Here is a 15,812-nt window from a genome sequence, read left to right on the forward strand (position 1 = left end):
CTGACTAAAACCAGACAGGGTGGCCTGTAGAAAGCCGTAGGTGAGGTTGGTTGTTAAAAACCTTTTTAAAAGCTGGTTTTAATCTTCTGTGTATCCTTGATTGTCCATGTCTTAGAGAATTCAGGGTGTTCCCAAACCCTACTCTGTGCATGTATAGAGATGGAGTACCGTGGTTTGGAAACTGGGTGCAGTTGGTTTGGATTGGTGGGACTTTAATAGAAGGACCAGGGAAGGAGCCAGACCTCTCTCTAGACAGCAAGTGATGCGGACAGAGGCCACGTCTACACTAGAGAGCTTACAGTGGTGCAGGAATGTCAGCTTTCTTTCCTCTGTAACTCAGCTGAAAATGTTGTATCTACTTTACTTTCAGAGAAGTATAAATCTAGAGATGTGAAGCAAACTGATTCTTTTGTTTGCCTCCATTTTCTGTTTTTAACATTTTTTTTTTGGTAAAGATTGCTGCTGTCCAGGTGATTTCATGTACACATCCTCAAGAGGTCCCCATGACCTGCTAGGAGACATATCGAAGGAAAGGTAGAGAGTTTCTGAAACCTGTATTCCACACAGACAAAAGGATTGAACAAAGGTATTCACTTCCAGTAATTTGTGTTGTCATCATGCCATGGTTGGAAAACATGAGGAGAGACCAAGGCCAACCAAAAAACAACAATTGATGGTGGTGTTGGTTACAATGGCATTTTCAAAAAGGAGGTTGGCAAAGTGTTCAGAAAAAAAACTATAGGCATTATCTGAGGACTGGAAAACCTGCCTTATAGCTAAGAAGTGCAATCTATTTAGCTTAACAGTTAGAAAGTTATGAGGAGACTTGATCCTGGCCTACAAGTACCTACATGTGAAGATGATTTTTGATACTTCTTTAAATTACCAGGAAATGGTGTAACAAGAGCCAATGTCTGGAAGCTAAAGCTAGACACATTCAGATTGGAAATAATGCACACTATTTTAACAGGGAGGGTAACTGAAAAAACTTCCCTGGCGTGGAAGTGGCAGATTCTCCATCACATGAAGCTTCTAAGTTAAGATTGGCTGTCTTTTTAAAAACATGCTCTTACACAGCCAGAAGTTGTGGAGTTGAGGCAGGAATCCCTCGGTGAAGTTTTATGGCCTGTGCTGTGCAGAAGGTCAGGCTAGACGATCATAATCGTCCCTTCTGGCCTTAAACTCTATGAGTATACAATCCATTCCTCTAGGGAAGCATTGCACCTACATGATGCTATCAAACCCAAGCTAAGGGGTAAGATGGAAGTTGGCTGACACCTGAATTTAACCACCGTGATGGTTATGGTGCTTAAAGCTGTAATGTGCCTTGTGATACAGAAGGATCTAGTCTTGGCTCTAATGAACACAAAGGGAGATTCTTCGTAGAGGGTGCTCAACACAGATAGGCCATGTGGTTTGCTTTGCTGGTCTAGATCCTAGACTGAGTCCCATGCCGCCACTCCTCCGCCCTCATTCTTAGAAACTGAGGTTCCTGCACTTCTGTTAAGGAGGAGAAAGGTGCCTATGGCGTATCTAGAAGGAGCTCTAAGCCATATGTTGCCCTGTAAACTAGAATCTTCTATCTCCCTGCTGCGCCCCATGTCTTCCCATGTGGGCTGGCAGCTGTGCGTGGAGGTCAGCCATCAGATGGAAAAGGAAGCCCCCACAGGCAAAGGATGTGGAAATTACAATGTTTTATATGGGCTGGTGTCACTGGTCGATTCAGGAGGGACTTTAACCCAGAGAGGCAGTGTTGTCTAGTGGCTGGAGCACTCAACTGGGAACCATAAGAGCTAAGGTCTATTCCTGGCTCTGTCAATGACCTGCTGTGTGACCGTGGGCAAGTCAGGTCTCGTCTCTGTTTTGCCTTGGACGGTTTGTCTATTTGGCCAAAGGCAGGAACTGTCTCTTATCATGTGCCCATTCAGCTCCTAGCACCTGATCTCACTGGGCCTTCTAGATATTCTGTGATACAAATAACAACAATTCCAGGTGGAGAAAAAGGGAACGAACGCTCCTTCGGTCTTGCATAATATCCCTGCTTAGTACCCTGTTTGTCGTCTGAGCTGGATGGGTGTGAGACTTAGCGAGATGGTTGTAACTCCTTCTGCCAGATGCCGTCAGTAGCCACAAGGGCCAGGTTCAAGTGGCTACGGGTCCAGCTGAAAACTAACACACACCATCAGCACAAGTTCACCAGTTCCCGCACCCACCGCGCCCAGAATTCTGGGATCACTGAATACGTTTCCTGAGCGCTTTTATAGGCAATTCTGCCCCGCTTGGAAGCACCGAGTCTGTGTATGAAATAAGGAAAACGATTAGGGGGCGAGGGAACACAGCACGAGGGTGGGAAAACACCAAACTATCAGAATGAATAAGGGCAGAGCTACACTTAAATGCTGCAGCAGCGCAGCTGCTCTGCTGTAGCGCTTCAGTGGGGACGCTGAGGGCTTCTCCCGTCAGCGTCCGGACTCCACCTCCCCGAGAGGCAGTAGCAATGTCGACAGAAGCCCCCCCATCGACTTAGCACTGTTCTCCACCAGCGGCTAGGGCGGTATCATTGCGTCACTAGGGGGGTCGATTTGTTACACCCTGAGCAATGTAGCTACACCGACCTCATTTGCTAGTGGCCAAAGTAAAACTCTGCCCCACAGTAACGTTGGCAGTACTCTGCTCGCTCGGTTCCCCACCCACCGGGGTGAACGTCCAATAGACAATCTCCCTTTAACACATCCCAGCCCCATCTGCTAAATCCCACTCACAGTTTGGCGTCAATGGCTGTTTAGTGCAGAGTCCGGAGGTCCCTTGGACAGGCCTGTCTCCAGCCCCGTGGGGAGTGCTGCCTGCTTCTGTCCTGAGGTGCCATTGCCCGGCTAGAGTAATTTCATCTTTATATAGGGGCTGAGTAGGAGGAGCCGCAGTGCAGTTCATTCAGCTCTACTACTGTCCACGGCTGCTTCGACTAAGAGCTTGCTCTGTATTTCACCCCACTAAGGAGCTGCTGCTTTCTACAACAGCTGTAGCAGGTCAGTTTTAATGCTGCATCATCTTTCATGATGAAGTTCTATCAATAGTGCAAGACCCCCACACAAAGAGAACCAGTAGTATGGAGAACTTTTAAACAAAGTACACATTATAAGGAATACACTCCTTGTTACAGAAAAAAGGTGTTCTTTAATTTCCCTAGTCAGATCCACTACCCAACCAATTATAAGTTTGTGTTCAGTTAGAGTGACTCCCAAAGTGTCACTGAGGGAATTCTGGGTAGAAATCTTAAGCAAATTAGGCTGGATGTCCCCCTGTTTACCAACAGATGTTGGCAGAGGGCTCTTCACCCTAGAGCTTAGGCCACAGGTTTTATACTGTATATGTTTTCCTTCTGCTTCCCTGGAATTTGGGTCATTTCAGGCAGCAAGGGGATGAATGTGTTTAAAAGGCCTCTCCGGGAATACCAGGTGTGTGAAACACTCATGGTTTCTCCTTTGCACAGAAAAGCTTCACATGATGCCACCTGCTAAATGAATTTATTGCTGGACTGAGCCCTGGAAACTTCTGTGTATAGCACATGCACAGGCAGGGCAAGCTTTTTCCATACACTGCCTAATGAATGAGGATGGGCCCAGATCTGCAGGGATTCCCCTCTAGGGGTGAGAGGGAAGACTAGGCTCCGTGGTCCAGTCAATCCTGCTGCCACCTGCAGTGCCGAATGTGATGGTGGGTCTTATCATAAATAGCATTAAGGGGTGTGGTCGCAGGCTAATGTATAGGGTAATGTCTAGGACCATAGATAACTCTGCATTCAGAAAGTGCTTGATGAGAGAGGACAGTACATGTGGAGGAAGGAATAAAGCCTGAATGTTGCACTGTCTTGGCTCTCTCTTTTCATGCTTGAACATAGAACATAGTGTCAGAAGTTCGTCAGCTCCTACAGGTATGTGAAATCAGAAACTAAGAATATTGAGGAGAAGAGAAAACAACCAAGGTAGCACCAGACTCCCTGAGCAGACGGACATAAAAGGTGATGTGTTTAGCAACTGGACATTCTTTAGCTCACAATGTGAAAACTATGAAATTGCAACAGGGTTAGATGAAAAGGAAAACAAAATAAGACCAGCCCCACTACTAGCTGGATTGGACAAAGGCTGCATCTGGATACAGCGGCAGCAGACTGAGAGGCCCCATGTAAAATCCTGGAACCCACAAAAAATGTCAGACACAAAAGACATCTTTTCAGTAGTTGTCACTGAGAATCTGGGGAAACAATTGCCAAAGTGCACAAAATGGGTGACTTGTGTAATTATCAAATCTTAAACTATGAACTAATCTATGATACATTAGCAATAGGGACAAAAGTTGCAGTAGCTAAAATGAGACTGCTACCAAGAGCTATAAATGTGTGCAAAGCTAGCGAACCAGCTCACATTCAAATTCAGAGCAGTACAGACGGCACAGACACAGACACAATTCACTAAGTAGGACAGGGAAAGCATGAAAATACAAGGGAAAATATACCAAAAATGTATGCACAAGCAAATACACTAATAAAAGCAGAGGGAAAAAAATGCAACGGAAGACCTCTGGGATCATGCAATAAATATGCAAAGCTTGTAGACAAGAAAAACAAAGAAAAAATGCACTATATCGAGAAAGTAAGCGGTAATGCATAGGATGAACTCTGCAGGGTATACGACATTAATGCAGTGCAAAACAGCAAAAATACATGGTTTGTAAAACTCATACTCCCACCAAATGCAAAGACAAGGCAGCAGCACACAAACAAACAGAAACTGAATGCCAAATAGACAGTGGACCGTCAGTGAATGTGCTGGACTACAAAGACTTTCTCAGCATTACACAAGAGAAGAAAGTGAAATGGCCATCAAATAAAGCCAAATTAAAATTATACAATGGCACAATCATAATACCCTTAGGCAATGTAAATTATAAGCAGAATACCCAGGAAAAGTACACAGGTGAAACTTCAGTTAATACAAACAACACAGAAGCCCTTGTAGGGGGGCAGCTGCCCCACTCCCACAGAACAGGGGTTGAAAGCAGCCCTGGAGAGGGCTGCGGCTGGGAAAAAGAGTGAAAGCCGCTGAGGGCGTCGCTGACCACAGGTGTGGCCAGCCCAATCAGGCCACAGCTGGTCCTATAAAGGGGCTGTGAGCCAGGAACTGAGAGGAATCTCACCCTAGCCCTGGAGTGGGAAGGGCCTGGCTGCCGGAGAGGAAGGTACCTGAAGTAGAGCAGCGTTGGGGAAGGGCAAAGAGGAGCTGGGGAGCAGGGCCGGCTCCAGGCATCAGCCCACCAAGCATGTGCTTGGGGCGGCGCCTGGAGGGGGGGGGCACGGCGGGGCGCACCGCCCTCCCCTGCACTCCTGCCGCCAGGGGCTCTCCGCCCTCCCCTCGGCACTCTGGCTGCCGGGGAGAGCGGAGAGCCGCGGCGGGCTCTCTGCCCTGCTCCCGGCACTCTGGCCGCCGGGGAGAGCGGAGAGCCGCGGCGGGCTCTCCGCCCTGCTCCCAGCACTCTGGCCACCGGGGGCTCTCCGCCCTCCTCCCGGCGCTCTGGCCGCCGGGGAGAGTGGAGAGCCCCATCTGGCCTCTCCGCCCTCCTCCTGGCGCTCTGGCCGCCAGGGGCTCTCCGCCTTCCCCCCGGTGCTCTGGCCACCGTGGAGAGCGGAGAGCCCCAGCCGGGCTCCTCCCGGCGCTCTGGCCGCCAGGAAGAGCGGAGAGCCCCGGCCGGGCTCCCCGCCCTCCTCCCGGCGCTCCGGCCGGTTGGGGATTGCTCAGCACCCTCCCCTGCCGCCCTAGGCAAAAAAGCCACCCCCCAAATCCTGATGCCCTAGGCAACCACCTAGGTCACCTAAATGGAAGCGCTGGCCCTGGGCAGTAGCCACTAAGACATGGTGGGTTTAGAGGGTTGGGGGTTCCTCTGGCAGGGGAGACCCAGATCATGGGGGTTACTGCTGGGGCAGAACCCTGAGGAAAAGGGCACCGGGGTCCAGGGCCGCCCAGAGGGGTGGGGCATGTGGGGCAATTTGCCCCAGGCCCTGGGCCCTGCAGGGTCCCCCACGAGATATAGTATTCTATAGTATTGCAACTCTTTTTTATGGAAGGGGGCCTAGGGCGGCAAAAAAGCCAGAGCCGGCCCTGCTGGGGAGCTCCAGCCTGATAAACCCCCAGGCTGCAGGCCTTGGTGAAGTCCTATGAAAGATACTGGGGCTACAGAGGGGCAGCCTGGGAATAGGCAGAGGCAGCTGGTCCTAACCCCTTGCCAACGATGAGTGGCCATTACAGACTGCAGTCTGCCCCAGGGAGCGGGGTCTAGACGATGACTGGCAATAGCAGGCACCAGGGTTTTTGCCGCCCTAGGCGGGGGGTCCTTGCATGCTCCGGGTCTTCGGTGGCAATTCTGCGGCGGGGGGTCCTTCCGTGCTCCCGGTCTTCGGGGCACTTCAGCGGCAGGTCCCGGAGCGAGTGAAGGACCCGCCACAGAATTGCCACCGAAGACCCAGAGCGCGGAAGGACCTCCCCGCCGCAGAATTGCCACCGAGAGTGGCAAAATGCCACCCCCCAAATCCTGATGCCCTAGGCAACCACCTAGGTCACCTAAATGGAAGCGCTGGCCCTGGGCAGTAGCCACTAAGACATGGTGGGTTTAGAGGGTTGGGGGTTCCTCTGGCAGGGGAGACCCAGATCATGGGGGTTACTGCTGGGGCAGAACCCTGAGGAAAAGGGCACCGGGGTCCAGGGCCGCCCAGAGGGGGGGCAAGTGGGGCAATTTGCCCCAGGCCCTGGGTCCTTGCGTGCTCCGGGTCTTCGGTGGCAATTCTGCGGCCAGGGGTCCTTCCATGCTCCCGGTCTTCGGGGCACTTCAGCGGCAGGTCCCGGAGCGAGTGAAGGACCCGCCACAGAATTGCCACCGAAGACCCGGAGCACGGAAGGACCTCCCCGCCGCAGAATTGCCACCGAGAATGGCAAAATGCCACCCCCCAAATCCTGATGCCCTAGGCAACCACCTAGGTCACCTAAATGGAAGCGCTGGCCCTGGGCAGTAGCCACTAAGGCATGGTGGGTTTAGAGGGTTGGGGGTTCCTCTGGCAGGGGAGACCCAGATCATGGGGGTTACTGCTGGGGCAGAACCCTGAGGAAAAGGGCACCGGGGTCCAGGGCCGCCCAGAGGGGGGGGGCAAGTGGGGCAATTTCCCCCAGGCCCTGGGCCCTGCAGGGTCCCCCACGAGATATAGTATTCTATAGTATTGCAACTCTTTTTTATGGAAGGGGGCCCCCGAAATTGCTTTGCCCCAGGCCCCCTGAATCTTCTGGGCGGCCCTGCCGGGGTCCGGGAGGGACACAGGGCCTGAGGCAGGCGAGACACCGGCCAGCAGAGGGCGCTCTGAAGGCTGGAAAGAGCTAATTCCCAAGACGACCAGCAGGAGGCGCCGCACCGGTGAGTCTCAACCTCGCTACACCACTGCTTTCAGATAAAACAAGTGAATTTATGAACCTAATGACACTAATCCTGGGACAAATGATTCATACAATAGACACACAAGCAAAACAAGAAACATAGCCAAGCAGACAATACATTGTGGCAACCCAGCAGCAAAGCTTGTTGAAAGATTACCACAGTGGTTTTGAACGAGTGGGATGTCGTGCTACACCTGAAAATAGATGAAATGATTCAGCCAGGACAGGACCTGCCTCACAGGGCACTGGTGTGATAATTGGCCTACAAATTTACACCAGTTGCGAGCTCAAGTGTCAAAGGTATGTGAAAGTTCATAAGATGTCACAATAACTTATAACAACAAATACTTATGGGAAAAGATAAAAAAAATGAGATGGACTAAATTAGTCTAAACAAAAGAGCCTACTGATAAGGTTCAAGGACTATGTTAAAATCATGCTTGGTAAAAAAAGAAGATGTGGAACTGAAAATTAATGAACCAAAATTTTTGTGTCGGATATTAGGCCTAATTGGTGGACAGATAGTGAGGGAAGGGGCTATTCCACCCACCACTCAAAGAGACTTCGGGGGGGAGGGGAAGCAGGTATGGAAAAACAGGCAGAGGCTACTGGAGCAAGCATCATGGCTGCCACCTCTCCAACATCTCCTGGAATCCCTGGCCTACATCATCCTCATCCTGAGAGATGTCCAGACCTGACCAGGCCAGAGAGAGAGGGAGCCAGACCAGCTCCAGCTGAATCCCAGACACTATCTGGGATGAAAGAGGATCAGACTTTAATAGCAGCAACAACAGTTCCAGCCCCTCTGAACTAACTTCTCTTCTCCTCCCGCCCCCCAGGACAGTTATCAGTCTCTGATACCATCCAAGAGACTGTCAGACAAGGGGGGTTTCCTTCTACAACTCTCTGCAGTTCAAGGGAAAGGGAACAAGAGATGTTGTTATAATGACAGCCTCACAGAATACTTGACATTTCAAAGGCTTTCACTGTGTTTCATCTTCTGTGTATCTTTAATAGAAGGTTAAAAGGATTTTTAATGTGGAGTTTGCCATGACACTAGGGAAGCTGTGATCTCTAGATTCCCAACCAGCACCTTGTTTACCACCGGTTAATGTGGGACAGTGACTAGGTTATGTTAATACCTTTGGCCCTTTTATTCCATCTAAATTAATACAACAGTTCCCATTGCATTAAGTGAAAAAATATGAGGGCAATAGAGCAAATGGAAAATGAAGGTATCATTGCTAAAGTCACCGAGCCCACAAGCTGGAGAAGCATCATGGCGGCCATAGAGAAGGCAGGCTAGCTATGCATTTGCAATTGAAACACCGCACTAAAAAGCACTCACCACCAAATACCTACAACTGAAGAAATATTATCTGATTTGGCAAAAGCAAAAATAGTCTCAGTACTTGATGCCAAAGGTGGATATTGCCAATTGCCGCTGGATAAGCAAGCGCAGCTGCTTAATCACATTCTAGATACCAGCAGATAGATACAGCTGGCTAAGAATGGCCATTAGGATCAAACCTGCTGTGGAAGACTATCAACACTGCCAGCAAGATGTACTAACAGGATATTATAATTTTCTGCTTTATACTTGGGGAAAAAAAACAGATGATGTAGTCATGTCATATACATTTCCATTCTACTAGTGTCTCAGGAGGATGTTAAACAGCAGCTACTAAAGTCAGACGTTTTAAAATCATCAGGTCCAAATAACTTGCATCCAAGAATTTTAAAAGAGCTGGGTGAGGCGCTTATTGGACTGTCAGTGTCGATTTTCAAGAAGTCTTGGAACACTGGGGAAGTTCCAGAAGACTCAAAGGGTATGTCTACACTACAAGAGTAGTTCGATTTCACTTAAATCGAATTTGTGGAACCGATATTACAAAGTCGAACGTGTGTATCCACACTAAGGACAGTAATTCGACTTTGTGAGTCGACACTAATGGGGCAAGCGTCGACACTGGAAGCGGTGCACTGTGGGCAGCTATCCCACAGTTCCCGCAGTCCCCAGTGCCCATTGGAATTCTGGGTCGAGCCACCAATGCCTGCTGGGGCAAAAAATGTGTCGAGGGTGGATTTGGGTAACTGTCGTCATTCAACCGTCACTCCCTGAAAGCGCCGGCGGGCAATCACTTCGCACACTTTTCTGGTGAGTGACAGCACGGACGCCACAGCACTGCGAGCATGGAGCCCGCTGCGACCATCGCTGCAGTTATGGCTGTTGTCATCACCTCGCACCTTATCATCCACCTTTTTCAGAGTCAGATGCTGAGAAATCGGGCGAGGAGGCTACGGCAGCGCGGTGAGGACATTAAGTCTGAGACGGGCACAGACCTCTCACAAAGCACAGGACCCCGCGCCGTGAATATCCTGGTGGCAATGGGTCATGTTGATGCTGTGGAATGGCGATTCTGGACCCGGGAAACAAGCACGGACTGGTGGGACCGCATAGTGCTGCAGGTCTGGGATGAATCACAGTGGCTGCAAAACTTTCGGATGTTAAGGGAACTTTCCTTGAACTTTGTGAGTTGCTGTCCCCTGCCCTGAAGCGCAAGGACACCCGGATGCGAGCAGCCCTGACTGTCCAGAAGCGAGTGGCCATAGCCCTCTGGAAGCTTGCAACGCCAGACAGCTACCGGTCAGTCGCGAACCACTTTGGCGTGGGCAAATCTACCGTGGGGGTTGCTGTGATGCAAGTAGCCAACGCAATCATTGAGCTACTGCTGTCAAAGGTAGTGACCCTGGGAAACGTGCAGGTCATCATAGATGGCTTCGCCGCGATGGGATTCCCAAACTGCGGTGGGGCTATAGATGGAACTCACATCCCTATCCTGGCACCGGACCACCAGGCCAGCCAGTACATTAACAGAAAGGGCTACTTTTCAATGGTGCTGCAAGCACTGGTGGACCATAGGGGACGTTTTACAAACATCAACGTCGGATGGCCAGGCAAGGTTCATGACGCTCGTATTTTCAGGAACTCTGGTCTGTTTAGATGGCTGCAGCAAGGTATTTACTTCCCGGACCACAAAATAACTGTTGGGGATGTGGAGATGCCTATAGTGATCCTCGGGGACTCTGCCTTCCCGCTAATGCCCTGGCTCATGAAGCCCTATACAGGTGCCCTGGACACTGAAAAAGAACTCTTCAACTACCGTCTGAGCAAGTGCAGACTGGTGGTGGAGTGTGCTTTTGGACGTCTCAAGGGGAGATGGAGAAGCTTACTGACTCGCTCTGATCTCAGCGAAACCAATATCCCCATTGTTATTGCAGCTTGCTGTGTGCTCCACAATCTCTGTGAGAGCAAGGGGGAGACCTTTATGGCGGGGTGGGAGGTTGAGGCAAATAGCCTGGCTGCTGATTACGCCCAGCCAGACAGCCGTGCGATTAGAAGAGCCCAGCGGGACGCGCTGTGCATCCAGGAGGCTTTGAAAGCTAGGTTCCTCAGTGAGCAGGGTAACCTGTGACTATTAAGTTTGTTTAAAGAGAAGCTGAACCTGCCCCCATTTCTTTACCCACTTAATGTTGACTATCCTCTGCAGTTACATACCCCGTTCATCCCGTTCCCCCGCTTCCAACACACGTTTAAAAATAAAATAAATGGAACTTTGTTAATTAACACCGTTTTCTTTATTAATGATTTCGCAGAAACTGGGATGCAGACTGTGGTGGGGAGTGGGCGTAGTGATGGAAAGAATGCTTCTAAACTCAAGGAATGACAGGCTCCTGCTCCTAGAGCGGTCCGCAGTGGTGGGCTGGTTGTTTCAACGGAGCCTGCCACCCCTCCTTTTCGGGACTCTGTGTGTGGGGGCTATGTGACTTTGTGGCGGGGAAGGACGGTTACAGATCCCCTGCTGCGTGGCTCTGTGATCCAGGCTAAGGACCGCTGCATAGGATCTCTAACCGCCCTCCTCCACCACAAAGTCACATAGCCCCCCCACACACAGAACATGAAAACCACCTCCCAGACTGACCAGGGTGCCTAGTGACTGCAATGTGTGTGTGACCTTCTGCTGAACCTGCCCCCGTGTCTGTACCCTGGTAAAGGTCACTGTCCTCTCCAATTACCAACCCCCTTTCCCCCCTTCAAACACACTCTCCTCTAAAAGAACATGACGGAAACAGTAATTAACAGAAACGTATTTTTTATTAGCAACTATACATTTAGGGGATGAAACTAGGACGTGGGCTTGGGTGAGGCAGGAAGGAAAGGACTTATCAATTTTTTGGGAATGAGAGCCTTCTGGTATTTGAGCAGTCTGCAGGGGTGGAGTGACAGTTTTCACGGCCCCTGACACCCCTCCTTCTTGGGACTTTGGGTGAGGAGGGTATGGGACTTTGTGGCTGGGGTGGTGGTTAAAGATAGACTGCAGCAGGGCTCTGTCCTCCTGCCTCCGGTCCTGCAGAACATCCACAAGGCGCCGGAGCATGTCCGTTTTCTCCCTCATTAGTGCAAGCAGTGTTTGAGTCGCCTGCTGGTCTTCCTGCCGCCACCTCTCCTCCCGTTCGCTGTGTGATCGCTGGTATTGCGACATGTTCTCCCTCCACTGGGTCTGCTGGGCCGACCAGTCTGCTGGTCGGCCCTAGACTTTTGGCTACTTAAAACTTAATTTATAGCAGTGCCCTCCTTTCACGTTCAAAGCAATGCTCCTAGCGTTGGCCAGTTCCTGCTGCCGGCAATCCGGCAAGCATGAACTCTGCCCCTGTCCCACCCCCTCGCGGCTGTCCCCGGGAAAGATCCCTGTATGCTGCCCCTCTCCCGCTTCCACCGCGTGGCTGTAAACCGCCGGTTACAGTAATGTAAAGGAACAGGCAAGCAATCCCAATACTAACATTCCCCTAATTCAAAGCAGGTCACCATGAGCGACATCACTCTGATGAGGATTTCTGACAGAGAAAGACCGCATGCTGCGTGAATGCCAGCAAAAACCAGGGCCGTATGCGGCCATGCTCTGCGAGGCAATGATCCCAGAGTACTTGATGATAACCTAGCGTGGAAAAGTTTCCTACCACGGAGGACGCAATAAGGCTGCTCTCCCCAGGAACCTCATGCAAAGGCTTTCCAATTACCTCCAGGAGAGCTTCGTGGAGATGTCCCATGAGGATTTCAGCTCTATCCCCGGACATATAGACCTTATTTTCCAGTAGCTGCACTGGCAAGGACTAAAGTAGAGCGCCTAGGGCAAACTAATCATGATAAACCGGACATTGTTAGATTCTTTTGCAGTAGTTGCACTGCCAAGGACTAAAACGTTAAGCACCTAGGGCAAACTAATCATGAAAAACCCATTGTTAATATTCCTGTTCTGTTCAAAATAAATGTTTACATGTTTAAAACACTTACCGACTGATCCTTCCCCTGATTCAGGGTCTGGGTTAACGCCTGGGGAGGGTTGGTAGGGGATCTCCGTGAGGGTGATGAAGAGATCCTGGCTGTCGGGGAAATCAGCGTTGTAAGCGCTGTCGACAGCCTTGTCCTCCTCATCTCCTTCCTCATCTTCCCCGTCCGCTAACATCTCCGAGGAAGCGGCCGTCGACAATATCCCATCCTCAGAGTCCACGGTCAGTGGTGGGGTAGTGGTGGCGGCCGCACCTAGAATGGAATGCAGTGCCTCGTAGAAACGGCATGTCTGCGGCTGGGATCCGGAGCGTCCGTTTGACTCTTTGGTCTTCTGGTACCCTTGTCTCAGCTCCTTGATTTTCACGCGGCACTGAGTTGCATCCCGGCTGTATCCTCTCTCCGTCATGGCTTTGGAGATCTTCTCGTAGATCTTCGCATTCCGTTTTTTCGATCACAGCTCCGAAAGCACGGACTCATCGCCCCACACAGCAATCAGATCCAAGACTTCCCAATCAGTCCATGCTGGGGCCCTCTTTCTATTCTGAGATTGCATGGTCACCTCTGCTGGAGAGCTTTGCATCGTTGCCAGTGTTGCTGAGCTCGCCACGATGTCCAAACAGGAAATGAGATTCAAACTGCCCAGACAGGAAAAGGAATTCAAATTTTCCCGGGGCTTTTCCTGGGTGGCTGGTCAGAGCATCCGAGCTCGGACTGCTGTCCAGAGCGTCAACAGAGTGGTGCACTTGGGATAGCTCCCGGAGCTATTACCGTCGAATTCCATCCACACCTACCCTAATTCGACATGGCCATGTCGAATTTAGCGCTACTCCCCTCGTCGGGGAGGAGTACAGAAATCGAATTAAAGAGACCTCTGTGTCGAACTAAATAGCTTCGTTGTGTGGACGGGTGCAGGGTTAATTTGATTTAACGCTGCTAAATTCGACATAACCTCCTAGTGTAGACCAGGCCAAAGAAAACTAATGTGCCAATATTTAAAAAGGGTAAATGGGATGATCCAGATAATTATAGGCCTGTCAGTTTAATATTGATCCTGGGGAAGATAATGGATTGCCTTATATAGGACTTGATTAATAAAGGAGGTTAATATAAGGCCTGGTCTACACTAGGCGTTTATGTCGAAGTTAGCGCCGTTACATCGAATTAACCCTGCACCCGTCCACACCGCGAAGGTATTTAGTTCGACATAGAGGTCTCTTTAATTCGACTTCTGTACTCCTCCCCGACGAGGGGAGTAGCGCTAAATTCGACATGGCCATGTCGAATTACGCTAGGTGTGGATGGAAATCGACGCTAATAGCTCCGGGAGCTATCCCACAGTGCACCACTCTGTTGACGCTCTGGACAGCAGTACGAGCTCGGATGCTCTGAACTGCCACACAGGAAAAGCCCCGGGAAAATTTGAATTTGAATTCCTTTTCCTGTCTGGCCAGTTTGAATCTCATTTCCTGTCTGGACATCGTGGCGAGCTCAGCAGCACTGGCAACGATGCAGAGCTCTCCAGCAGTGATGGCCGTGCAATCTCAGAATAGAAAGAGGGCCCCAGCATGGACTGATCGGGAAGTCTTGGATCTCATCGCTGTGTGGGGCGATGAGTCCGTGCTTTCCGAGCTGCGATCCAAAAGACGGAATGCAAAGATCTACGAGAAGATCTCTAAAGACATGGCAGAGAGAGGATACAGCCGGGATGTAACGCAGTGCCGCGTGAAAATCAAGGAGCTGAGACAAGGCTACCAGAAGACCAAAGAGGCAAACGGACGCTCCGGATCCCATCCCCAGACATCCCGTTTCTACGAGGCACTGCATTCCATCCTCGGTGCGGCCGCCACCACTACCCCACCAGTGACCGTGGACTCTGAGGATGGGATAGTGTCCACGGCTGGATCCTCGGACATGTTAGCGGACGGGGAAGATGAGGAAGGAGATGAGGAGGACGAGGCAGTCGACAGCGCTCACAACGCTGATTTCCCCGACAGCCAGGATCTCTTCATCACCCTTACAGAGATCCCCTACCAACCCTCCCCAGCCGTTACCCCGGACACAGAATCTGGGGAAGGATCAGCCAGTAAGTGTTGTAAAAATCTAAACATTTATTTGTAACAGAACAGGAATATTAACAATTTAAAAAATGGGTTTCTCATGATTAGTTTGATTAGCTTAACGGTTCAGTCATGGGCAGTGCAACTATTGAAAAAAAATCTAGCAATGTCCGGTTTTGCATGATTGTCCTGCCCAAGCCGCTCTACTGGTTAGTCACTGCTACAGCAGCTACAGTAAAATGCGGTCTATATGTCCGGGGATGGAGCAGAAATCCTCCTGTGACATCTCGAGGAAGCTCTCCTGGAGGTAATTGGAAATCCGCTGCATTAGGTTCTTGGGGAGAGCGGCCTTATTGGGTCCTCCGTAGTAGGACACGTTGCCACGCCACGAGACTATCAAGTACTCTGGAATCATTGCTCTGCACAGCATGGCGGCATACGGCCCTGGTCTTTGCAGGCTTTCCCGGAGCATTCTCTCTTTCTCGCTGTCAGAGATCCTCATGAGGGTGATGTCGCTCATGATGACCTGCTTTGAATGAGGTAGGGAATGTTAGTGTTGGGACTGCTTTGCCGTTCCTTTACAGAACTGTAACCGCTGGTTTGCAGCCACGCGGTGGAGGCGGGAGAGGGGCAGCCGAAAGGGATCGTTCCCGGGGACAGCCGCGAGGGTGTGGGACAGGAGCAGACTTCCTGCTTGCCGAATTGCTGGCAGCAGGGACCGACATTGATTTCAATGTGAAATGAGGCCATTGCTAATATTAAAGTTTTAAGCTGCCACAAGTCTACGGCTTACCATGTCTGCCTGCAACAGAAATTCCGTTCTCCTGAGAGGCTTCTCAAATGTGCTGTAGAAGACCCCAGGCACTGAATGCGAAGGCCGAGAATTCGACCTTGTGCTGAGTGCGCATGTGATAGGTGCTGTGCATGGTCTTG

This window comes from Malaclemys terrapin, chromosome 15 (genome assembly GCF_027887155.1).
Source record: "Malaclemys terrapin pileata isolate rMalTer1 chromosome 15, rMalTer1.hap1, whole genome shotgun sequence".
Classification (NCBI taxonomy): Eukaryota; Metazoa; Chordata; order Testudines; family Emydidae; genus Malaclemys; species Malaclemys terrapin.